The 27,401-nt window shown below is 41.4% G+C and overlaps 1 long non-coding RNA gene across 1 annotated transcript; it reads left to right on the top strand.

Moving 5' to 3' along the window:
* On the top strand, positions 1–25,722 carry LOC141146157 (uncharacterized). Its single transcript, XR_012244738.1, has 4 exons — positions 1–512; positions 9,585–9,725; positions 11,449–11,574; positions 25,463–25,722. It is a non-coding gene; the product is annotated as an uncharacterized lncRNA (long non-coding RNA).
* The last annotated feature ends 1,679 nt before the right edge of the window (positions 25,723–27,401 follow it).

Below are 27,401 nucleotides of genomic sequence, written 5' to 3'. Positions count from 1 at the left end.
TATAATAAAATATTTACAAAAATGTGGGGGTGTACTCACTTTTGTGAGATACTGTATATATGCGATCCGGTAGACAGGTGCCACCCTGTAGCAGTAAAACTGCTATAGGGTGGATCTAAAGTGGTTAAACAAAGGTTCTATGGCTGATGCTGGGTCCATGCTGACAATGTCTCAAACATAGAAGAATCCTCCTTCTTATTTTCAAAAAATAGGAGTTTTTCCTGTTCTTCAGTCCCCATAGCAAGTGTGTGCACACAGCTCTGAAGGCTGATATGAAATCATCTTACATTTTTACATCTTTTGTTTTTGCTTTCAGTTACTGTTTTTCCAATTCCTGGTTGAGCGAGGCACTGGTGATGTAACCTTGGACTCACAGCTGCATCCTGGGATGTTCCTGTCACATTTTCCAGGAAGCAGATCCTGAATTTAAGGTAGAGCTCCAAGAAGGCAGATGCATTCACTTTCCTTAGTGAAAATGGCCACCATGAGAGGAATGGAAAAGAAAAAAGAAGGTATGCAACAAATAAAAAGCCTTCAATTATCTATTATTATACAGGATTTTTGAGTAATATTTCTGGCAATTTTTATGGTAAAGGTGAAATTCCTCTTTAAAATATCATTAAGTGCAATTAATTGCAGGTGGTTTTCATTAACTTCATGAATTCCCTGGGATTACTGAAATCAGAAGATATAAAGTACTGTGCGTCAGTTTTTCTAAAATTATAATTGGGGTTACACCGATACCAATTTTTTAAGACCAAGTACAAGTACAGACACTTTTACAGATACTTTTTTTTAATGTCATGTGACAGTGCCACTAATATGCAGCACTGATAGGTGGCACTGATGAGGCGTAGACTGTGTCAGTAGTTTTTTATTTTTAATTTACAATTTTATTTTAAATATATATATATATATATATATATATATATATATATTTTTTTTTTTTTTTACAATGCCTTCTTTTTTTGAGGGGGGAGTGGTCAGTGTCAGTGTTTTTTTTTATTATTATTTTTACAATTTAACTTTTAAATATTTATTTATCACAATGTTTCCTTTTTTAAATTTTTTTTTTTAATCAACCCTTTTGGAGGGGAGGGGGGCGGCTTTGGTGAGATGTCAGGGGTCTAAACAGACCCCTGACATCTCCCCTTTGAGACAGCGAAAGGGACTGAGGGCAGAGATTCCCAAGTCCCTTTCTCAGCAGCCTCAGCTGCACTTAAGATGAATGTACAGGAGACAGCAGCTCCTCTCCATTCATAAACTGAAGAATGTCAGTGACTCTGTCCATCCAGAAAAGGAAGGAGTCTTCCTCTGCTCTCCATTCAGAAAGATCTGGGACGAGGGGGCTGAGGAGCACAGAGGGGGACCTGAGGAGGACACGGAGGAGCACATAGATGGGCACACAGATGAGGACATAGAGGGGGACCAGAGGAGGACACAGAGGAGGACCATAGGGGGACGGAAGAAGGACACAGGGGGACCAGAGGAGCACACAGAAGACACAGAGGAGGACACAGTGGGGGACCAGAGGGGGACCGGAGGAGGACACAGGGGACAGTCAGGAACGATTGGTGTGGCGGTGGTGGGGATTTACAATCACCGATCTCCCTGCGTGGCTTTCAATAAAGCAGCTGAAAGTCATGGGGGGACTGGAGGAGAAGCGGCTGTCAGATGCTTTATTGAAAGCCACACAGGGAGATCGGTGATTGTAACTCCCACCACCGTTGCACCGATTTTCCCTGACTGTCCAGGTATCAGGTCAAGCATCAGATTATTTGCACGAGTACAAGTACTCGTGCAAATGCTCGGTATCGGCACCGATACTAGTATTGGTGCAACCCTAATTATAATCCTTAATACCACTGTGCAGTCACATGACCTCCCTCTCAGCTGACCTCAGAGGGGAACCTCAGCCCCTCTCACTGCTCTCCTTAGATCGGGAAAGGAGAGCGGAGGGAAGTGACGTGACCACACAGCAGAGCTGTGCAAAAAGATATTTAGGATTATAATTTTAGAAGAACTGACACACAGTACTTTATATCTTCATACAACAGAGGAGACGCCAGTTATTTGTAAATCTGATTTTACAACCCCTTTAACCACTTGCTGACCACCACGCGCCGATTTACGTAGGCAGAATGGCACAAGCAGGCAAACGGGCGTACCCGTACATCCCTTTTGAATTTGCTGCCTAGCGGGCACACGCGTGCCGCAGGATCGTGCCCGCAGGTCCAGCTATTGCGGCGAGGAGAGGCAGAAGGGGGAGATGCCTATGTAAACAAGGCATTTCCCTGTTCTGCCTAGCAACATGACAGGGATCTACTGCTCCCTGTCATCGGGAGCAGTGATCTCTGTCATGTTGTAGTGAGCCCATCCCCCCTACAGTTAGAACACATCCAAGGAACACACTTAACCCCTTGATCGCCCCCTAGTGTCTAATCCCTTACCTGCCAATGTCATTTATACAGTAATCAGTGGCTATTTGTAGCTCTGATCGCTGTATAAATGTCAATGGTTCCAAAATAGTATCAAAAGTGTCCGATCTGTCCACCATAATATTGCAGTCCCGATAAATATCGCAGATCGCCGCCATTACTAGTAAAAAAAATAAATAAATAAAAATGCCATAAATCTATCCCCTATTTTGTAGACACTATAACTTTTGTGCAAACCAATCAATATACAGTTATTGCGATTTTTACCAAAAATACGTAAATACGTAAAAGAATACATATCGGCCTAAACTGTGGAAGCAATGATTTTTTTTTATATATTTTTTGGGGATATTTATTATAGCAATTAGTAAAAAATATTGCTTTTTTTTTCAAAATTGTCGGTCTTTTTTTGTTTATAGCGCAAAAAATAAACACCGCAGAGGTGATCACATACCACCAAAAGAAAGCTCTATTTGTGGGAAAAAAAGGATGTCAATTTTGTTTGGGTACAACGTCGCACGACCGCGCAATTGTCAGCTAAAGCAATGCATTGCTGAAAATCTGGTCAAGAAGGGGGTAAATCCTTCCGGGGCTGAAGTGGTTAAAGGCTAAAAACAAGCTCCAAACTTACAGCCACATGTCCTGTCCATACTACTAACACGAGATGAGAAGAGACGATTAGACTTAGAAGAGACTAATAATAACTAACTATTAAATTATAGGTATGCCGCATCTAAACGAATCGAACGTAACAAATTAATAATAATAAATAATGATAATAATACAAAGTTTTTTATTATTATTTATTACTATTAATTTGTTACATTCCATTCGTTTAGATGAAGATTCGTTATTTCGGATAATTCGTAACTTCGGATAAATTGGTATTCGTTACGTTCACTAATAGCCAAATTTGAAAGGAAATTCCAATACCTATAATTTAATAGTTAGCAAAAGTTATTATTATTAGATAGTTAGTTATTATTTCGGATTTTTGAATTTTCGGTTTTAGAATTTTTGGATTTTCATTCTTATTTTTCGATTTTCAAATTTTCGGATTTTTAGTTTGTTGTAATCACACAAACGAGGTGGATGGAGAAATTCCCCATTATCCTAATGTGCATGGACACATAGAATAACATTGAGCTGCTTCTACAGTCAAAACATAAAACTCCTTTAGAAGCAGCGATTTTTTTAAGCCAGTGTGCATGGAACCTATGCATTTTTAAATATCACCTGCGATTCCTTGTACATTATCATTTAGGCTAGCTGAACTATTTTTTTTGATGACTTAGAAAGTTCAGACATTTGCATTTAATTGTATGACTATACTTATAATTTAAATTTGTGTTTTTAGCAGATAATTGTTGCCTAGGTTATGTGTAAATGTGCATACACCTCAATCATTGTAGTAGTATATACATATTCACATCTAGATCTGAGAGATCTTACAAAAAGGAGGTAGTTCCATCCGCAATATACATTATTATTTAAGGTACTTATATAGCGCCGTCAATTTACGCATTACATTGTACATTAACACCAGCTCCTACCCTCAAGGAGCTTACAATCTAAGGTTTCCAACTCACATTCATATACTAGGGCCAATTTTAGCCAATTAACCTACTAACATGTCTTTTGAGTGTGGGAGGAAACCCACGCAGGCACAGGGAGAACATGCAAACTCCAGGCAGGTAGTCTTCGTGGTTGGGATTCAAACCAGCGACCCTTTAAACTGCTAGGCAAGAGTGCTATCCACTACACCACTGTGCTTGATAGGGTAACGTAATATATACAAATTACACACTAGACAGTATTCACAACACAATGTACAGTATAAGTCCCCTGACTTATATGATATTTATAAATTACCCACAGCAACCATATTTACAATACAATGTACAAGTATGGAGTTAGTTTACCTTTCCACTTCAGGTTGGGGCATGGTAACTGCTGTGTGTCCTCACACAAAAAGACTCATAGCTTGGTGCCAAAGCATTATATCCCCCCTCCTTTCTGTATTGTGGCTAATATAATTCTCCCTAATTGGTCACTGTACTTAGCAAATGTATATTGGGCACAGCCTGATTGGATGATTCAAAGAAGGCTGCTGTTTACGACCCATGTGAGGTGTGATCAGGGTAAACAAAAGGCCCATCAAATCATAAAAACCAGGCAGGGGATCAATGGCAGTGAGTGCTGTTTCAACAGTTAATGCACCGATTTACCTAATAATAGAGGTGGGTCCTATACCAGTATTGAATCAGTTAAAGTAAAAACAAACCGATGGTCAGGAGCGACCACTCTAAGAAAATGTATCAAAGAACCATCTGCTGTATTGTGAAGATACAAAAAACTTTATTAATTGAATATAATGCACAACAATATTGATGGTCTGCGGACCATTGACCAGCAACCCTCCAGAGTTCCAGCATAAAATGGCACAATGTTGTCACAAATGAAAATACACTCAGCTGAGCTCAGAGCCGCATCACACTCATCAGCATATATGCACACAGCAAGAGTAAAGATCAACAGGTACGTCCAGGTACGCCCAAGTCAAAATAATGTTATCACTTCAGTGAGCATATCACGCTATCCCATTCCATGGATGAGTTTCTATCCACTTTACTTGCGTGTTCGCTAAAACATAAAGAGAGGAGCTTGATACACTTGTTGACCTCCCCCAAGATGATCGTGGTGGAAACAATAATAGTCATGTGTTGAATAGGAATTTCTACTGAGTTCCCATAACCAGTGGATTGGCAATTGGTAGAGATAAGACAGTTTTCCTGTTAGATCAGGGTGCGAACCTTGAGACCGGAGCTGTCTGTCAGAAACAGAGCAGTGGAGTATGGAGACAGTTTCAAACTACGGGCTGAGTTGAACAGTCCCACAATGATCCATTATTTGACAAGCCACCATGAATGACATTAGTAATATATGAAAACTGCCCGAAGGCTCTCACCACTCCTTTATGCTATTATCCACTGTGCTCCGCTAGTCCGATACTGATGTAGTCAGCACTGATGTTGGTGTCTTTGGATCTCAGCCACAGAACTCACTGGGGAGTCATCATGTGTTACATCCCACCTCGGTCGACCTGGGTCTTCCTGAACTTTCCTCTTAACCACCTCTTTTTTACACTTGTTGTTTACAAGTTAAAATTATTTTTTTTTGCTAGAAAATTACTTAGAACCCCCAAACATTATATATTTTTTTCTAACACTCTAGAGAATAAAATGGAGGTCGTTGCAATACTTTCTGTCACACCGTATTTGCGCAGAGGTCTTACAAGCGCAATTTTTTTGGAAAAAACGCTTTTTTGAAAATAAAAAATAAGACAACAGTAAAGTTAGCCCATTTTTTTTTTATGTTGTGAAAGATGTTACGCCGAGTAAATTGATATCCAACATGTCACGCTTCAAAATTGCGCCCGCTAGTGGAATGGCGACAAACATTTACCCTTAAAAATCTCCATAGGCGATGTTTAAAAATTTCAACCGGTTACCAGTTTCAAGTTACAGAAGAGGTCTAGGGCTAGAATTATTGCTCTCGCTCTAACGATTGCGGCGATACCTCACATGTGTGCTTTGAACACTGTTTTCATATGCAGGCGTTACCCACGTATGTGTTCACTTCTGCCGCAAGCTCGTTGTGACAGGGCGCTTTAAAAAAATTTATTTTTTTCTTATTTATTTTACTTTTAGTATTTTATTTTGACACAGTTTTAAAAAAAATTGGGTCACTTTTATTCCTATTACAAGGAATGTAAACATCCCTTGTAATAGAAAAAAAGTATGACAGGGCCTCTTAACTATGAGATCTGGGGTCAAAAAGACCCCAGATCTCATATTTACACTAAAATGCAATAATAAAAAAAAATAATAATTGAAAAAAATAAATAAATAAAAATCTCCTTTAAGAGCTATGAGCGGAAGTGACGTTTGAGGTCGCTTCCGCCCTCCCATCTCATGGAGCCGAGCAGGGGCCATCTTGCCCTGAGTCGGCAGCCAGGCATCCACGGGAGAGGACGTGATCCCCTCCGCCACTAGCGGCGGGTCTGGTAAGCAGTGGAGACGACCAGAGCGCGGCGGGAGGGGGGTGGGCACCTCTCCTGCCGCCGATAAAAGTGATCTTGCGGCGAATCTGGTGCGGAGGCCACTTTTATCCTAAAGAAAAATGCACGGCATTACTGAAAATACCGGGGTTGTGGCAGCTAGCTGCTGCCATAATCCTGGTATTTAGCGTCAAAATACCGATGGGAGCCAAAGCGAAGGACATCGGAAATCCCTGAGGGAGGGCAAACATAAATGGGAGCACAAAAGTCTCTCAAATGACAAGATGGGGCAGTCCCACTCAGTCCAACAGACCACAGGGTGCAAACCGTCTTCTCAAGAGGTAGGTAAAGGTTGTTGGGAGGGGTCCTGATAACTACGCTGAATCTCAACTCATGTGGATGATTCCAACCAGGAGAAGGGAAAAAGCAAAAGGATGCCCTTACCAGATCAGGTGGACTCACAGGCCGTGGCGGTGAGTCAAACGAGCATGTACCGTCAGACGGTATGGAGTGAAGATTTGTGGGAAGACTTGTGGAACATCTTGTCAGCAGTCCTCAATTGAAGAACCAACTTGGAGTCTGGGGTCCCCAGGGTACGGTTTCGATCGCCGAATGACCGTTTCCTCAGAGGTCCGTCAAATGTGCAAATAAGCAAGAAAAAAAGAAAAAAACTTCCACATAGTGTGAATCCGTGATTTGTAAAAAAGCATAAGAGCACTTTATTTGAGGAGTGTACTCCCAAAAAAAATATTTTTACAAACGGGGGGCAGTAAAAACTAGGCTCAATATAAAAACCGGCATAGAGAAGTATAAAAATAGCGCAGTGGGTAGTGGTGGGGTATAATCATATGAACCCGACGCGTTTCGCCTCCAAAGGCTTCTGCTGGGGTATGAAGCCTTTGGAGGCGAAACGCGTCGGGTTCATATGATTATACCCCACCACTACCCACTGCGCTATTTTTATACTTCTCTATGCCGGTTTTTATATTGAGCCTAGTTTTTACTGCCCCCCGTTTGTAAAAATATTTTTTTTGGGAGTACACTCCTCAAATAAAGTGCTCTTATGCTTTTTTACAAATCACGGATTCACACTATGTGGAAGTTTTTTTCTTTTTTTCTTGCTTATTTGCACATTTGACGGACCTCTGAGGAAACGGTCATTCGGCGATCGAAACCGTACCCTGGGGACCCCAGACTCCAAGTTGGTTCTTCAATTGAGGACTGCTGACAAGATGTTCCACAAGTCTTCCCACAAATCTTCACTCCATACCGTCTGACGGTACATGCTCGTTTGACTCACCGCCACGGCCTGTGAGTCCACCTGATCTGGTAAGGGCATCCTTTTGCTTTTTCCCTTCTCCTGGTTGGAATCATCCACATGAGTTGAGATTCAGCGTAGTTATCAGGACCCCTCCCAACAACCTTTACCTACCTCTTGAGAAGACGGTTTGCACCCTGTGGTCTGTTGGACTGAGTGGGACTGCCCCATCTTGTCATTTGAGAGACTTTTGTGCTCCCATTTATGTTTGCCCTCCCTCAGGGATTTCCGATGTCCTTCGCTTTGGCTCCCATTTCTATTGTATTTCAGTTTTGTTAAACAACACACTCAGTCCATCGAGATACCTTGCATTGATATGTACTTGCTTTGTTTTTCCTTTGGAATATGGTTTCATATGCAGAATTGTTTCCTATTCAACCTATAGGTTATCACTGAGTACCCTATTTCTCTACACATATAAATAGCTTTGGATGTTTCACAAAACAACTTTTCTTCACTTCACCTATTTACACTGAAAGTGTTTTTCATTCCTCCTCAAATAACTATATCTACCTGTTTAGCAACAGGAGCCTCATTTTGCACTAGCGCCACACTTTTTTATTTTTAATTCTCATTTGCAACGGTCATATTGCTGTGTTGGCTGCTTTCTTCACATTTAGGAGTTGGCGCAATTTCTACACCTTTCTTTCAAAATACCGATGTACGGGTATGGCGATTAGCGTGAAGTGGTTAATGCTGTGTGCCGTCTCCTATATCCCACATGGGCATCATGGAGATGGTGCATGGCGTATCACCGTAGCTGATGGTGTCAGCGGACACTGAGCTCACTGGTGCGTCTTACATCGCACGTCATCGCATGCTTCGTCAGGACACGGCAAAGTTTTAAGTTCTATTCAACACATGACTATTATTGTTTCCACCACGATCATCTTGGGGGAGGTCAACAAGTGTATCAAGCTCCTGTCTTTATGTTATAGCGAACATGAAATGGGATAGTGTGATATGCTTACTGAAGTGATAACATTATTTTGACTTGGGTGTACCTGTTGATTTTTGCTCTTGCTGAGTGCATGTATGCTGATAAGTGTGATCTCAGCTCGGCTGTGTGTATTTTAATTTGTGACAACATTGTCCCATTGTATCCTGGTGCTCTGGAGGGTTGCTGGCCAATGGTCGGTAGACCAGCAATATTGTTGTGCATTATATTCAATTAATAAAGGTTTTTGTATTTTCACAATACCGCAGCTGTTTTTTTGATACCTTCTATTCGAGTGATCGCTCCTGACCCTCGGTTTGTTTTTACTTTAACTAAACAAAAAGCCCACCTTTGAAGTGGAACCAATTACAGCATCACTAACACAACACTCAATACTTTAAACACACTTTCCTCCAATTGAAATACACTTCTAATTTAAATATATTCATAATTACAATATTTTACAGCTGTTAATGGAGATTTCACATAAACTCATAAGGCAACATAAGTCTATACATTTAAGAACATTTAATGTACTGATTTGAATTTGTGAAAGATTACTAGTTTGGCTGCTTTTTATTATTGTAAATAAGGGGAATTAAACCAAGGCTAAGGCAAGAGCGTTGTATTTGACACAACTTTACGCATTTAAAAGAGCTTGCGCCAGACCATAAAATTTAACAAGACTATTCTTAAGATTATATGTGCATGTAAAGGCTAAGTTGCCACTTGAAGAAAATAGGAGCCAAGGGATAGATAGATATAGATAGATATTAAAAAAACTGTGCAAATTTTGAAAAATGTTTATTAATTTTATTGTCATACCTGTAGGTCATTTGGGCTCCCTGAGAAGCCTTGCCAGAAAACTCCCAGTTAGAAACCTCCACATTCTTGTTGCTTAGAAGGGAAAAACGGTTGGATGCTCACTGCCAACATTACCGGAGCCTCTGAGAGAGCACAAATAGCCCACAGGTACGACAATAAAATGAATGAACATTTTATAAACATCTACTAGGGCCCCTTAACAAATAAACTACAGTGGAACCTTGAATTGCGAGTAACGCGGTTAACGAGCGTTTCGCAAACCAAGCACTGTATTTCTAAAATTCCTAACTCGGTTTGCGAGTGTTGTCTCGCAAAACAAGCAGGATTCAGGCCAAAAGTGGTGTGCAGTACCGCTTTTGGCCTGAGGTGGGGGGCGCCGGAGCTGAGCAGAGCCGAAAGTCGCGAACGGTGTCGTTCGGAAATGCACGGTGAGGCCGGAGGACAGCTCAGCTGACCTCGGCAAACCTTGGAAAGACTTGTGAATGGAGTCTTTCCAAGGTTTGCTGAGGTCCGCCGAGGTGTCCCTCGGGCCTGTTCGGCCATTTCCGAGGCTCTCCGGCGCCCCCCGCCTCTGGCCGCATGCGGTATTGCATCCCACTGAAGTCAATGCGGAACTAATTATTTTCGTTTCCATTGACTTCAATGGGAAAACTCGCTTTGATATGCGAGTACATTGGATTACGAGCATAGTCCTGGAACGGATTATGCTCGTAATCCGAGGTTCCACTGTATTTTCAAGAAAAGGTGAACTAGCCTTTCACATATGTTTTATGCAAGTTATTAACCTGTAAAGCCTCCCTTGTATAGACTGACAAAAGTCCAGCTGTTGGACACCACCATCTTGGATGTGATGTCAGCAGACTCAGAGATGTCACTCAAGTGACAGTCTAGTTTTCACCCTTGCTCCTCTTCTGGAAGTTTCAGAGAAGGTTATGTAGGGAGATGAGGGGTGGAGGATCTAGCCCAGCATAGACAGCCATTAGACACTCCCAGAAGAAGAGTGGATTATGGCGTGCTATGAAGGAGGAAGCTGTGCTAAGGAATTGACCCTTCATGGAGTAGTAATACTTTCTAGCAAGTTTAAAGGCAAATTGCAAGTGGATGGGAAATAGTTTATGAAATTAATAACACTGCAGGTAAGCATGTAAAATATTAGACTTTTCTGTGTGTTTATCTGCGATTTTTTTAAGTTGGTGACAGGTTCCCTTTGTTATTTGGGTTTTTAGAATGTAATCTCTAAATTAGAAAAAAAAATGCAACTAATTCAATATTCATGTGAAAGTTTGATGGTTTGTATGCTTTTTTTTTGTTATAAATAGAGGAAATATGACCATGGCTATGGAAAGAACACATTTTTTTTGTTCTTTAAGGTGTTCCAAATTTCTCAACTCAGAACAAGGTGTATGCATTAAGCAACCATATGTGCATACCTTCCATTATTTTGAGATGGGAATGAGGGACACCTACTAGCAAATGTATATAGGCATAGGACATGCCCCCTGCCACACCCCTTTAAAGGAGAATTAACCAAAAAAAAAAAGGTTAATTAAACCCGCAAGGGCTTTTTTTACCACTACTATTCCTTTATATTGACTTTTAAAATTTACAAATGCAACAATTTAGAATATAGATGAAAGGTTTAGCACCGTAAAACACCTTTTGAAAGATATAAAGTGCATTCTATATACAGCTTTATAGATCAAACCAAAATGAGGAACAAATGAGGGGGAAAGAGGGACTTGGCGATCAGAATTCCTCCGTTTTATGCACTCATTCATTGAAACAGAGTTGTTAAATTAACAATGCCAAGTGTCAAGGACAATTCATACAAATGTGTCAGGTTAAGTTTCTGCATTGTTGACTCTTCCAGTGGGATCTTTGGTGCTTGTCCTTGAAGTTGTCGATGGTGCCAACTGCCGTGAATTATATTGTAGAGTTGTGTAGCTGACCGCAGTGGTTATAATAGATTGGAACAAGAGTAAACAAACTGATCTGAGTGAGTATTTAAAGACCTTGCTAAAATTTCCAGACACACTGCCAGCTTTAATACCATGTAAGTACCAGTATAATTTACTGGTTCTGCTTATTGTCATCTCCCGGCAAAGCGTTCCATTTAGATTCCCTTTGTTACTATTTTTGCAAAAGAGATATTTTCTGTATACACACAATGCTCTCAGAAGCAGTAGTTGTCTAAATCTGAACTCCAGGATGACATAAACATCTCATTTAGTCTAGTTAGGTATTTACTATAATTGTGTTTTTAAAAGAACTGATATAAGTACCTCATCATATCTTAAAAGATAGGTTCTCCCTTAGGAGCATGTTACAAATTACACCTTTATGGTGTAACATATACAGTATCTCACAAAAGTACACCCCTCACATTTTTGTAAATATTTTATTATATCTTTTCATGTGACAACACTGTAGAAATGACACTTTGCTACAATGTAAAGTAGTTGAGTGTACAGCTTGTATAACAGTGTAAATTTGCTGTCCCCTCAAAATAACTCAACACACGGTCATTAATGTCTAAACCGCTTGCAACAAAAGTGAGTAAACCCTTAAGTGAAAATGTCCAAATTGGGCCCAATTAGCCATTTTTCCTCCCTGGTGTCATGTGACTTGTTAGTGTTACAAGGTCTCAGGTGTTAATGGGTTAAATTTGGTATTATCGTTCTCACGCTCTCATACTGGTCACTGGAAGATCAACATGGCACCTCATGGCAAAGAATGCTCTGAGGATCTGAAAAAAAGAATTGTTGCTCTACATAAAGATGGCCCAGGCTATAAGAAGATTGCCAAGACCCTGAAACTGAGCTGCAGCACGGTGGCTAAGACCATACATCGGTTTAACAGGACAGGTTCCACTCAGAACAGGCCTCGCCATGGTCGACCAAAGAAGATGAGTGCACGTGCTCAATGTTATATACAGAGGGTGTTTTTAGTAAATAGATGTATGAGTGCTGCCAGCATTGCTGCAGAGGTTGAAGAGGTGGGGCGGTCAGCCTGTCAGTGCTCAGACCATATGCCGCACATTGCTACAAATTGGTCTACATGGCTGCCATCCCAGAAGGAAGCTTCTCCTAAAGATGATGCACAAGAAAGTCTGCAAACAGTTTGCTGAAGACAAACAGACTAAGGACATGGATTACTGGAACCGTGTCCTGTGGTCTGATGAGACCAAGATAAACTTATTTGGTTCAGATGGTGTCAAGAGTGTGTGGCGGCAACCAGATGAGAAGTACAAAGACAAAAGTGTCTTGACTACAGTCAAGCATGGTGGTGGGAGTGCCATGGTCTGAGGCTGCACCAGTGCTGCCGGCACTGGGGAACTACAGTTCATTGAGGGAATCATGAATGCCAACATGTACTGTGACATACTAAGGCAAAGCATGATCCCCTCTCTTCGGAGACTGGCCCGCAGGGCAGTATTCCAACATGGTAACGACCCCAAATGCACCTCCAAGATGACCACTGCCTTGCTAAAGAAGCTGAGGGTAAAGGTGATGGACTGGCCAAGCATGTCTCCAGACCTAAACCCTATTGAGCATCTGTGGGGCATCCTCAAATGGAAGGTGGAGGAGTGCAAGGTCTCTAACATCCACCAGCTCAGTGATGTTGTCATGGAGGAGTGGAAGAGGACTCCAGTGGCAACCTGTGAAGCTCTGGTGAACTCCATGTCCAAGAGGGCATGCTGGAAAAATAATGGTGGCCGCACAAAATATTGACCTTTGGGCCCAATTTGGACATTTTCACTTAGGGGTGTACTCCCTTTTGTTGCCAGAGGTTTAGACATTAATGGCTGTGTGTTGAGTTATTTTGAGGGGACAGCAAATTTACACTGTTATACAAGCTGTACACTCACTACTTTACATTGTAGCAAAGTATAATTTCTTCAGTGTCGTCACATTGAAAGATATAATAAAATATTTACAAAAATGTGAGGGGTGTACTCACTTTTGTGAGATACTTTAGCATGCGCCTTTTCACATGGTTCCTGCTGCCAGAGCCCCCCTTCCTGTGCGTTCCTCTTCCCGCACCCACTGTCACACTTCAAAATTGGCACGGCTGTCCATACGGCTGCATCATTCATTCAGAGGAATCTCTGAATGAGAAAACTACAAGTCCCGTCTGGCACTTCAGAAGATGACATGTAGTTTTCAATGAACTGCGAGAGCTGTTATGAGCACCCTGATTGTTCTTTCACAAGCCGTGCAGCTTTCAAACTGACAGCCATACAGAGATACGAGCAGAAAGCTGTAGGGCTTGTCTACAGAAGTGTCAATGCACAATGTGATCCAACGATCACAGGTGTAATGCACTGCAGGCTCCTGTGAAAAAAATAATAAATGGACTTTTTTTTCTGCAAAAATATTTGCATTTATTATTTTTTTCACAAAGTGAACTTATCCTTTAATATCAGTTTCCAGTAACCCACCACATGGCAGCAGTATAGGAGGGGCAGAATTGTAATTCAAAAGTCTCTATTGCTTTGCATAGTCCTGTCAGTCTAGCACTCAATACACTCTTATAGGATGGAAGAGCATGAAGAAGAATTATATTATCCCATGCTACCTGTTCTGGGTTGTGTGGTATAAATCAAGAGTTAGTGGATGGCTGCAAGCAACCAAATTATGTTCTCACAATGTTAATCACTAAAAAAACTAATAAATGTTGCTGCGCCTATTCACTTGTTTATGCATAGTAATACATCAATTATATCAAATCATTCCATGTATAAACTTTCATAATATTCCAATAGCTGTACTAGTGATAATGATGTCAAAATTGAAAACATATGCGATCAAAACTTTTCTTAATGTCCCATTAGATATACTGTGCACTATATACACTGTATGATGATCCGTTTGACACATCCAAAATAAAATTGTGTGGAAAATTAAAGTGAAATAAATTTAAAACAAAATAAAGGTGCAGTTCTTCAAGCGTCCTTCAACAATCCAAAAATGTGATACAGTTCATAGTGGACCAAGGTAATCCACACTATTGTGCCAATGCTTCAGTGACTCCTAAAACCATTCAAATAATGCGCTCACCTCCACATTTGACCTGTCATACCAGGTCAAGTTGTGCTTTCCTCTACTCTGGGGCCCAAAAAATAGGTTCCTCTGCACTCCTCCTCCTCCTCCAATGCACTCTCTGATGTCCTGGGTCGTTTCCCACAATTAGGTGTATGGTCCTTTAAATTTGCGATCCCGCCACTGTGTGCAAACCCATACGACAAAAAGCATCCTCATGGTGTAGTAAGTTAAATAAAGTGTTTATTAAAGTATTAAGCACTTACATTCAACTTTAAAAGCATCAATTTCTAAATGACAGCACTTTTGACATTATTATCACTAGTACACCTATTAGAATACTATGAAAGTTTATAGATGGAATGCTTTGATATAATTTATGTATTACTATGCACAAACAAGGGAACAACATTTATTTGTTTTTTTTAGGATGGAAGAGCACTGAGCAAACCCTATATATGGAGATAAAAGTGTGTATAAGGGCGCTCTGAATAACAGAACAAGCAGATATCAGTCTATGTAGAAATAGAAGAGGGTTTCCATGCACTTCCGGCAGGACTTGAAGAGAGATGCAAACTCTGGAAGTAAAATGAAAAGAAAAAAAGGCGCCTCTAAGTGCAGAAATAAAACTTTATGTTTCCCAAAAGGGTTAAAAACACTTACAAAAGGATGGATGGGTAGGAACACATCATATTAGTAATATGGCAGGTGGTCCGGCATTCAGAACAAGTGTCACTCCTACACCCTGCAGTTTGCCAGCCCTCCAGCAGAAACCGTCCTCCGGTAAAACAGGCTAAGCCTGATACTCTGCCTCTCTGCACTACCTTGCCATCACTGAGAATTCTATCACTGCAGCACTGTGCCATTACTGAGTGTTGTATTACAATTGTATCAACACTCAACAGTATATTCCTTGAATACCAGTGCAGCATCTGCAAATACATCTGTTCACCTTATTACAACATACAGTACAAGATAATATACTGCAGTTGGACTCCATATGTTCTCTCTCAGATTGGGTACCTAAGCCCCAGGCCCGCTTACAAACAGCAGAAATGGTTCTGCTTCTGGTTGGCCAATGTGGCCGTCAGAAGTTGGCAGAGAGAGAAACACATGCTCTTACAGGAAAGATTTTATGGTTGGCTGGTAATCTAGCAACATGCATAAGGATGTTTGCACCTAGAGTTGGCATTAGCCCTGGACCAGATAATGTATAAGTTGCCTGGTGTACACTATAGAAGTGAAGCTCAGACTTGGTAAAGGAAGAAGTGAGGGAACTAAGGAGACCTCTGTGGCTTTTCTTTGGTGTCCAATGGGGACACTCACATAGGGAATAATTGATGGCTAACCGGCAAATCATGCATGTAAAATGAATCAAAGAATGCAATGCATATCCGTCCCAGGATTCAAGGCGATAGCCTCGTGGGGTTGGCGGGTGTGGTAACGTCGCGAGCATGGACTTCACCCAACGCGTTTCGTGAAAGATCATGTCATCAGGGGCATTGAATCCCGGGGCGAAAATTCATTGCATATATGCTAATTTTTAACTGCCTCTATGTATCTTTTATCTTTAATACATTTGATACTGTTTCAAACTATGGGAGTTTCTTTGATTCATCTTACATGCATGATTTGCCGGGGAACCATCAATTATTTCCTATGTGAGTGTTCCCATTGGGCACCAAAGAAAAGCCACAGAGGTCTCCTGTTTCGCTGCAAAGGAAAGAGGGTTGATGATTCTATTATACTGCGCACGTGATTTTTATAATATAATATAATATAAAGTCCATTTCCTCTGGTGAGCGGCCATCTTATTTTATATGGTGGAAGCGCACATGGGTGTTTCACCTTTTTATATGATATTCACTATCACGGTGTTTTTTTTTCATATATGTTGAACACTTAATCCATCACATATTCTTTGGAGTGATCTACTCGTTTCATGATTGGATTATATCGCTTCTATTTGGACTGTAATATTTATTACTTTATTTCTTTGTCATTTTAGCGTGGTAATTTTCTGTACTGTATATGAAGATGTGACAGATGTATTATATTTGGGGAGCCCAACTGGGTGTAATTGTTGGTCCTAGGAGCAGGTTATTTTTTATGTCTTTAGATTCAGCTGTCATTTTTACGGACTTTGTTCACTTACTGGAAAATTTCCTGTGCAAGTCCATATTTGTTTCCACATCACAAAATTAAACAATCTATTCCCCATGCTAAGAAAATAAATGAGGATCTCTGTTCAGTTCGTTCATCTTCCTCCTTCTTCTTCTTCTCTAATTCCTTCTCGTATTCTTCCTGATTAAAAATAGCACTCCAGGGATGCTATGCCCTTGTTGATGTGCTTCTAGAAATATTTTCATCTGACTATTGCTTTGGCAACACAGTCTGCTTAGAATACTGGAGCAGATTGACAACGAAGACTTTTAAACCTGATTAATGCCGTGTACAGTCTGGCGCACAGCACCAACACATTCCACTCTGTTTACATTAAACCATCAGATCATAGTTTAAGATTATGAATGCAAGTGGAGGTGTAAGCATATATGATGGGATCTCACAGCAAAGCAATTTCATTCCCATAGAGTTCAGTCCTACTAACAAGACCTGAGCTGGCCTAAACCAACCACAAGAGGTGCCCATAAATGTGCTTTGTGCTGAGTAGGTCATTTTTAGAACTCTGTTGATAATTACCATATGAATGGGCCACTGATAAATTTTCTACTCAACAGCTTTGTGCCCGGATATTGTTTGAGAGTAACAGACAAGGTCATTGAAACTTGAAATTGGTGGTTAGAACCAGCCTGAATAGCCCATACTTTCAGAAGTAATTTCCCATTGTTGTGGAGGAGTTGAACATTTCATACCAATTACCATACCATACCATAGCAACCTGACTAGTTTAGCGCTACCGCAGAAGGAGTCGCTGTTGTTCAGGGCCCCCTATTTCCAGTGCCAAAGACCCTTTAGACAGCAGCACACACTCTGACACACCAAGGCTGAAAGAAAGGATGTTTTTTTTTTTATTTTTTAATTCTCTTTATTGATTATTTCAATATACATATAAAACGAATACAGTATCTCACAAAAGTGACTTTTCATGTAACAACACTGAAGAAATGACACTTTGCTACAATGTAAAGCAGTGAGTGTACAGCTTATATAACAGTGTAAATGTGCTGTCCCCTCAAAAAAATTCAACACACAGCCATTAATGTCTAAACCGCTGGCAATAAAAGTGAATACACTCCTAAGTGAAAATGTCCAAATTGGGCCCAAAGTGTCAATATTTTGTGCGGCCACCATTATTTTTCCAGCATGCCCTCTTGGGCATGGAGTTCACCATAGCTTCACAGGTTGCCACTGGAGTCCTCTTCCACTCCTCCATGACAACATCACGGAGCTGGTGGATGTTAGAGACCTTGCGCTCCTCCACCTTCCATTTGAGGATGCCCCACAGATGCTCAATAGGGTTTAGGTCTGGAGACATGCTTGACCAGTCCATCACCTTTACCCTCAGCTTCTTCAGCAAGGCAGTGATCATCTTGGAGGTGTGTTTGGGGACGTTATCATATTGGAATAGTGCCCTGTGGCCCAGTCTCTGAAAGGAGAGGACCATGCTTTGCTTCAGTATGTCACAGTACATGTTGGCATTCATGGTTCCCTCAAAGAACTGTAGCTCCCCAGTGCTGGAAGCACTCATGCAGCCCCAGACCATGACACTCCAACCACCATGCTTGACTGTAGGCAAGACACTTGTCTTTGTACTCCTCACCTGGTTGCTGCCACACACGCTTGACACCATCTGAACCAAATAAGTTTATCTTGGTCTCATCAGACCACAGGACATGGTTCCAGTAATCCAAGTCCTTAGTCTGCCTGTCTTCAGCAAACTGTTTGCGGGCTTTCTTGTGCATCATCTTTAGAAGAGGCTTCCTTCTAGGACAACAGCCATGCAGACCAATTTGATGCAGCGTATGGTCTGAGCACTGACAGGCTGACCCCCCCACCCCTTCAACCTCTGCAACAATGCTGGCAGCACTCATATGTCTATTTCCTAAAGACAACCTCTGGATATGACGCTAAACACATGCAATCAACTTCTTTGGACCACCATGGAGAGGCCTGTTCTGAGTGGAACCTGTCCTGTTAAACCGCTGTATGGTCTTGGCCACCATGCTGCAGCTCAGTTTCAGGGTCTTAGCAATCCTCAGAGAGTTTTTTGACATGAGGTGCCATGTTGAACTTCCAGTGACAAGTATGAGAGAGTGAGAGTGATAACACCAAATTTAACACACCTGCTCCCCATTTACACCTGAGACCTTGTAACACAAACAAGTCACATGTCACTGGGGAGGGAAAATGGCGAATTGGGCCCAGGTTGGACATTTTCACTTAGGGGTGTATTCACTTTTGTTTCCCAGTGGTTTAGACATTAATGTCTGTGTGTTGAGTTATTTTGAGGGGACAGCAAATTTACACTGTTATACAAGCTGTACACTCATTACTTTACATTGTAGCAAAGTGTCATTTCTTCAGTGTTGTCACATGAAAAGGTATAATAAAATATTTACAAAAATGTGAGGGGTGTACTCACTTTTGTGAGATACTGTACATTCAGACTCTATTTTGAGATCATGCAGGAGCTACTATATATTCTTTAATATATATTACATACATTGTCATAACAAATGCATTATTCAAAATCTCAATGTGCAAAAAAATTGAAAAAAATGTGTAAAAAAAAGTATGTTAAATTGAAAAAGTTCAAGTCCATAAGAGAATACATACACTCAATAAAGGGTGTGACAAATGCAAAAGGTACAGGGGGTCCCCGACTTACGAACATCCGACTTACGAACGACCCCTACTTACGAACGGGGCCCGAATGACGTCACTGCTGGCCGAATCTTCCTCTCCTGAGCCTTTCCTCCGTTCCTGGCTTGGCTGCGGGTCCCCTTCGTCCTCCTGCCTGCCCATCCACAAGCCTGGTATGGTCCGGTGGCTTGCCAGGCTGCTGAAACTGCCCGTCGTGGCCGAGGCCTTGTGCGGCCTATGAAGCCTCCACGATCCCCGGTCTTTCCTACGCCGCTGCCCCGCGATGGTGCACCGCGGCCGGCCGCCCGGCCGGCCAGCCTGCCTGGCCTCTGATGGCTGCTTTCACCATCCATCTCCCTGCTGTGCCATACAGTGTACCTCTCTGCTGTACACAATAGTGAGAGGGGAGAGCTGTGCTCAGCTGCGATCCTGGACTCCTGTTTTGGAAGTGACAGGGTCAATAAAGAGAACCTGTCACCTCCAATTGCTATCACACAGGGAATTGTTTCCTCCTGTGTGATAGCAATAAAGTTAAGTGAAAAAAAAATTGATAAAAAAAATAAAAATAAGAAATACAGTAATAATTAAATTAATAAAATAAAATAAATAATTAAAAAATGTAAAGAATAAGAAAAATAATATTAAAAATAAGAAAATTATACAAAAATAAAAAAAAAGTAAACGACAAGCTACAAATAAATACAAATAAAAGAAAGTGTTTAAAAAGTAAAAAAATAAAAGAAACAAAACATATTTGAACTAACCATGCCGCCCCTGCCATCCGGTTGCCTTTCTCTGTTGATTTGGGTTTACATCCTGTCTCTGAGACTAGATTTGCACTTAAAAAAGGTACTGTTCCGACTTACAAACAAATTCGACTTAAGAACAAACCTACAGTCCCTATCCTGTTCGTAACCCGGGGACCCCCTGTATTCAACTCTGTAGCTATCAGTGTTCAAGAAAATGGCAAAGTGTTACAACCACAAGAAAGAGAGTGGCCTCTTACCAGATCTGATGGATCCCTATTACAGAGATCAAGAATGATCACAGGTGTGGAGATTTCAAACAGCGTGTCTTGATACACTTGCAGGGATGAGCTCCATGTGTTCAAAGATCATATATGAAAAGGGAGAAGCCTTACATAAAGGTTAAAAAATCTGAGCATGAATGATATCTCTAGTGGCGATGTCAGTCTGCCAACTAGATAGAATAGAGTCTCCATTTCCCAGTAGATGACAGTTGTGTGGAAACGCATCAGTTCGGAGAGTACTTGCAATGCTATTCTATCTAGTTGGCAGACTGACATCGCCACTAGAGATATCATTCATGCTGGAATTTTTTAACCTTTATGTAAGTTCATCTATATATTTTTAAAATACTCCACTAATGGCATTCATTTCAATTATCTCAATTAGTATGGGCAAATAGCGACCAGCAGTTAAAATGGCGGCACTGCTCTATATAAAGTCAATACACGTGATGACACGTCACTCCGGCCTATCCCCAGATGACGTTCTTTTGTGACAAAACACGTAGGGTGGGCCTACGACGGTGATGTCATCACGTAATTCACACCCCTGATTAGTTGATGTGCGAGTAAGCCTGGAGAGAAGCCCGTAGGGACGCCGCAATAACTTTTGATCATTTGGATTCTATAACATGCCGATTTTATCTGGATTCTTGTAAGTGCAATCATTCATTTTATCATTAAATTGGTTTTTACATACTGCACTATGGAAGCGTTTTTTGTTTTTATCTGAGTTCCGTTGGAGCTGTGTGAGTAGAGAGGGCCATATATGGTTTCAGGGAGACCTTATTTCCTCGTGCCCTGTTTGACCACCTGTAGTTCAGTGGTCCTTTACATCTGGTAAGCAGTTTGTATAACTCACGTTGGGTGTGGCGCAGGATCTTCTTTGATTCCCTATTTGGTTCAATTACTTCTATCTTCCCTTCACTTGCTGTATCTGTTACACGGAATACAGAGGAGGGCTTTTTCTATTCATCAGCTCCTATGGACATTCATTTACAGTTCATATATTTTTTATTGCACGATTTTGTACTTATCGCTCTGACATTGCGATTTATGTTCATTTACTTTTTAATTTTTGTTTGTGATTATCAATGGGATCAGATGGTTGAGGTTTTTTAAATCACTAATTGATCTGATATTCTTCCTTTAGTGCTGCACTGTTGCATATAATTATAATGGTTAGGCAGAGGGCAGGGAGCCCTCCGCTCCTTAAAGGCACAGGGCGCACTGGACACCAAGCACATAGCACTATGGCAGCAAAGGTGTCCAGTACGTTCCCTCACCAATATATCAACAATACAAACAAATGCTCACTGCCCCCACCTATAACTGGCCTTTGCAGCAAGGAGCACATGGAAAGGTAATGCATGCAAAACAAAACTAGAGAAATTACCTGCTCAACCTACTGACCGCAAGCTGTAAATTGAGTGGGAAATTTCTCTGGTTATCTCTACTTAAGAGCTGCCGTGTCCCGGAACTCCTTCGCCATCAGCTGACATCTTCGGCTGATCTTCTTCTGGGTTCTAATCTTCAGCCTTATCGATCAGCTGGGCCAAGATGTCACTCCCGCGCATGTGTTCATTCATCTCGGCAGATGCCGAAAATGTACACTGAGCTGTGCATGTGCTCAGTGTACATTGTGGACAGGTGGGTAAGAAACTTTATTGCAGAAGAGACATGGGTATGTCTCTTCTGTATTGAAATACCTGCCTATTCACAATTTTTTTAAAATCAAAGTTTCACTTCCCGTAAAAAAGGAATCCAAAGATTCTTCACCCTTTCAGATTTATCTAAAATACTGTGATCTTGCTTCCTCAATAACATACGTGCTTAATATTTTATAAATGACTTGACTGCTGTTACTCAGGTTATCATAAAGTGACATACGGTAAGTGTCCGTGGACACACGCGCATGTAAACTAAAATGGAGACGGTCCCATTTACATATATGCTGTGTTTACCATTTTCCACTGTCAGGGAAAGACATTGTTCATCCTTTGCTGTTTCCATGGTGATGAATCTCATGTGATGTAAGGTAATTTTTTTACCCACTCTAATGCACGGCGTCCATAGAACTGTCAGTGTACCGGGTGTTGAATGAACTTTTTAGCTTAGTTCGCACACCGTTCTCGGAATTGCACCTTTTTTCTACAAACTGTTGACTTAAGACGTGTCAGGAAGTGGAGTGGATTTTATATCTGCTTCCCCATGGTGTAAATATAACAGCAATTTCATATGAGAGAAAAAGATCAGGAAAAATACTATTCGGGAGGAAAACATTGTACACTGTATTGCAGACAACCCATAACTCCCAAAATTGTATAATAAAAACTGGTACAGTTAAGGAAGTCCTGTCTAGTGGAAAATAATGACTTTAAGGAAGAACTCCAGGCATACAGCTAAACCCATGGATGAAATACATATATGGGAGATGTCAAAGAATATGTATTTCTGAGCACCAAATTCTGAAATTTACAAAGCTTTACTCCACAACACATACCAGTCTGGCAGGGGGAAAGGGGGAGACATCATTTTACTTAAAGTTAAATAGCACTTATAGGTTTTGTCCCTCCCCCAGCCAGTAATTGAACAACAAAAGAGAAGCAGTACACCAATAAAGACATCCCCCTTGTCACTGGTCTCCCTGCCTATCAGCATGCATCTTGTCAGCACATTTTGCAGGCAACACACCTGCTTGGCTCTCAGCTACGGTTGAGCCATCCTCCAGCCTATAGGTTACTGGTCCCAACTGGCTGTGGATTTGTGACGGATTAGCTAGACTGGGGTTAAACTTGGACTTGGCTGATAGCTTCATTAGCCTCACTCATTGTCCGGGAATGAGTGTAGCTGCCTTGTTTCTTTTTACATCACTGTAAGTTTTTGCTTTGACCCAGTGCCTATCCACTCTAGCTCACCAATTTAGGGCTTCTGCTACTTTATTTGTTGGCTTCAAACTTGTTAGTCAGGTTTGAAGGTCGCAACCTATCAACATTTTTGCAGGTGATTGCCCAGCGGCACTATGATTAGCTGACTACTTGGACTTAGTGTTGTAGTTATAGTGTTGTAGAACAATAGTTATAACTTTGCCGAATAGGAGTCCCTCGTGTCTTTAGACCAGTTTTAAAGTCTAGTTAAGATTTTTCAGACCTCCACTGGCCTGTGGAACGTACTGTTGTGTTCAGATGTGCTTTATTTGCTTTGATTTAAGAAAAGTTCCAAACTCTTTTGAAATAAATTGTGGACCATTGTAGGCATTGATATCCAGTGGTAGTCCCCACTTTGTGAACAATCCCTCCAGGACCGTAATGATAACTTTAGTGGTCAAGACTTCTGCTGTAGCCATCTCTGGCCATTTTAAGTACAAATAAGTTACCAAACAGTATCTTTGATGTTTTGGTGCTACTGTAATTTTTCCACATACATTTATATGGACTTTATTCCATTGGCCTTTTGGGAAATATCTCACAATTTTGTAGGCAGGGGCAGTCTACTTTCTCCACTGCAGGCGGCACTCCTTTGCAGCAGCACTGCAGTCGAAGAGGAAGTCAGGAGGAACACAGTTCCTCTATGGTTTTCTGGGTCACTTGGGAACAACTCAATTGAATGCTGCCATGCCATGCTACTCTGGCAGCCATCTTGGGTTGGGCAGAGTCTATTTAAGGTGCTTTATGCAACTTGATTGTGTAGGGAAAGGTACCCCACCTGTTAGGGACAGTACTAGCGGTTAGAAAAGATTCCTCAGGAGTAGGAAAAGTGTAGGGTCGCAACTCCTCTGGAGTTCATCCCGTTTGGGCACAAGACCATCAGGCCGCATTCTCTCTTAACAGACGCTGTCAGGCTGATACCTGCTCTATTCACCTTACGTGAAACCGTTAGTGTACCCGGCTGGGCAGGCATCTTACTGAGTTTGTGGACTGTTGCTGGATTACTTCAATACAAGTATTTCATTGCACCTGACTGTGTGAATTATTGCTGCCGCACTACTCTGTAACTCTACCTACAATTGCAAACTTATATTTCGATTTGGTTGTCTATACCAGGCCACCACAATGCTTCTCTGCAAAGTTGTTTTGTCTGTACCACACCTAGATGACCGATTAGAACCGATTGTCTCAAAGCAGTTGGAATTACTGCTCTGTGTCCTCTTAAAAGGCAAACATTTTTTCAAGGTGACATCTCAGTTCTTACTTGGTAGTATGATTGAAAATGTTGTAGCAAGCAAATTGCTGCTCTTCTTCTTGGTCTCTTCTATCCCTCTTCTGGATTGAGGACAACACAGGACAAATAATCTGCGACTTAATTTAACAAATTGAGTATATTATTTAGGTAGGCCCTTACAGAGTGCAACATCATATTCTAATTACCCAGCATAAAAAGGAACATTGATCAGATCCTTTTGCTATGAGCACCAACACGTTTTGTGCATTGTTTTTAACATATGTCATCTTTTATTACATCATATTCCATAATAATCAAATAATACAGCACATCTGGACTATAAATATTCAGAGGCTTTCCCAGAGGAGCATTTAAAACAATAGGGTACTAAATTCCCAGATTATGCTTGTTAATCATGTAACACCTGGGTATACTCTGAAGAGTTCTGATCTACTTCACTGATGCTCAGGAGGAATCAGAGGGTAATGCAATGGAGAGCTGCACGCCGGTAACTGCTACAGAATAAAATATTTTATACTCTCTATAAACCGGTGTAAGGAGGGGGACTGTACAGGGCAAAGTGCATCTTTTTTTCTGAAATCAATGAAAACTGTACTGAATACACCAATAATATTCAGCCTTTGAATTTATTAGAAATTAGTAATATGACATGCTTTATGTCTCCATGATATCCCTAGCACTTAGTGAATTTGTTTGTGAGGGGCATTCAAGTCAAACCAGGACTTTTAATTTTACAGGTATAAAAAGGGATGCTAGCGTGGTGGTGCTATATGCAGAAGTAAGTGACAAGTGTTTTCTATTACTCATAGGCGGCGCACATGTCGTGGGCCATTCCAGAGACCGTTAATCAAGATGGCAGATAACAGTGTTAGTGCAGTGGAAGTGTAAGACAGCGGAAGCAAGCAAGCTCACTACCACCCAAAAACTTTTGAACAATTGCGTCTGCAGGTAAAGTGATGGCAATTGTTTTCTGGGACAAATGTGGCGTTATTCATGTTGATTTTCAACCCCCGTGATGCCACTATCAGCAGTGAATATTATTAATGTTCTGAGTGATGTACATACGTGTCTGTGGAAAAAACGGCCTGGTTTGAACACTAATGCCCCGTACACATGACAGGATTTTCTGACGGAAAATGTTCTATGGGAGCTTGTTGTCAGAAATTCCGACCGTGTGTAGGCTCCATCGGATATTTTCCATCGGAATTTCTGTCAGACAAAATTTGAGAGCTGGTTCTCAAATTTTCCGACGGCAAAATCCGTTGTTGTAAATTTCAATGGTGTACACAATTCCGATGCGCAAAGTTCTACACATGCTTGGAATCAAGCAGAAGAGCCGCACTGGCTATTGAAATTCATTTTTCTCGGCTCGTCGTACGTGTTGTACGTCACCGCGGTCTTGACGTTCGGAATTTCTGACCAACTTTGTGTGACCGTGTGTATGCAAGACAAGTTTGAGCCAACATCCGTTGGAAAAAAAACATGGATTTTGTTGTCGGAAAATCCTATCGTGTGTACAGGGCATTAGGGTGTCCTGTTTCTCCAGCACAAAGCTCATACTACTCACCCCACTACGTGCACATTACAGCATATCAGATGGAAGCTATTGCCACATCCCCCTTATAGCCCGGACCTCGCTCCGCCTTCGGGCAATTTCTATCTGTTTGGACCCCTAAAAGAGTTCCTCTGAGGTCAGCATTTCAGCACTGATAACGAAGTGAACCAGGCTGTCCTAGGATGGTTCAGGTGTACTGACAAATCTTTCTATGCCGCAGCTTTCCAAGCATTTGTTAAACGCTGGGATACGTGTATAAATGTAGCCCTCCAGTTGTTCAGGAACTTCAATTCCCATCATGCCTAGTCATGTCTGTGAATGTCAGAGTTTTACAATGCCTCATGGGAAGTGTAGTTCTGCAACAGCTGGAGGGCCATAGTTTGAGGATCCCTGCTGTAGTGTTTGTGCTACAAACGCGTTTTACTTGCTATCCCATTGTTTTCAATAGGCTGGGTTTATATATATATGTTGCATTGTGGTACATCATGCAAAATAGTTTAAATATACTTTTTCATCCATCAATGTGTATCAAGGGGTTCATATAAGTCAATGGGAGCACATACAAATGCATGATACATGTGTTTTAATGCACTGCCAATTTATGGTTATTGAGACCCTCCCCTGAAAAGAGGCATTGTTGTCTTAACCTGGCTACATTTGGAAAATGGCAGACCGTTCTCAAACCTCCCTAGATGCTGGTTATTAAATTCAAGCAAACACACAGTGGAACGTGCCTAAACTTATAAAAAGGCGTGTTGAAAACTGTCTGGAAAAACACATGAAAATGGAAGTTCATAGGAGTGAAATTTTTTTGTGTTCCCTGAAGTGTAGTCTTAATACAGGTCATTGCTCAAGCACAGGCCGATCGTGTGTACGCGGCTTAAAGTGGAGTTCCACCCAAAAATGGAACTTCCACTTTTTGGATTCCTCCCGCCCTCCGGTGTCACATTTGGCACCTTTCAGGGGGGAGGAGGGAGCAGATACCTGTCTAATACAGGTATTTGCTCCCACTTCCTAGCATAGATCACCGCGGAGCGTGCGGTGACCTACGCCACTTCCGCCGCCTATGCTCTCCTCCACCGCTGTGTTCTGCGAGACACAGAATACAGCAGGGACATGTGAGGACGTGCAGCGCAGCTCGCGCATGCACAGTAGGGAACCAGGAAGTGAAGCCGCACGGCTTCACTTCCTTA

Source organism: Aquarana catesbeiana, linkage group LG05, assembly GCF_042186555.1.
Source record: "Aquarana catesbeiana isolate 2022-GZ linkage group LG05, ASM4218655v1, whole genome shotgun sequence".
NCBI lineage: Eukaryota > Metazoa > Chordata > Amphibia > Anura > Ranidae > Aquarana > Aquarana catesbeiana.
The sequence above is the reverse complement of the archived record's forward strand: the minus strand, read 5'-3'. Positions and strand labels throughout refer to the sequence as shown.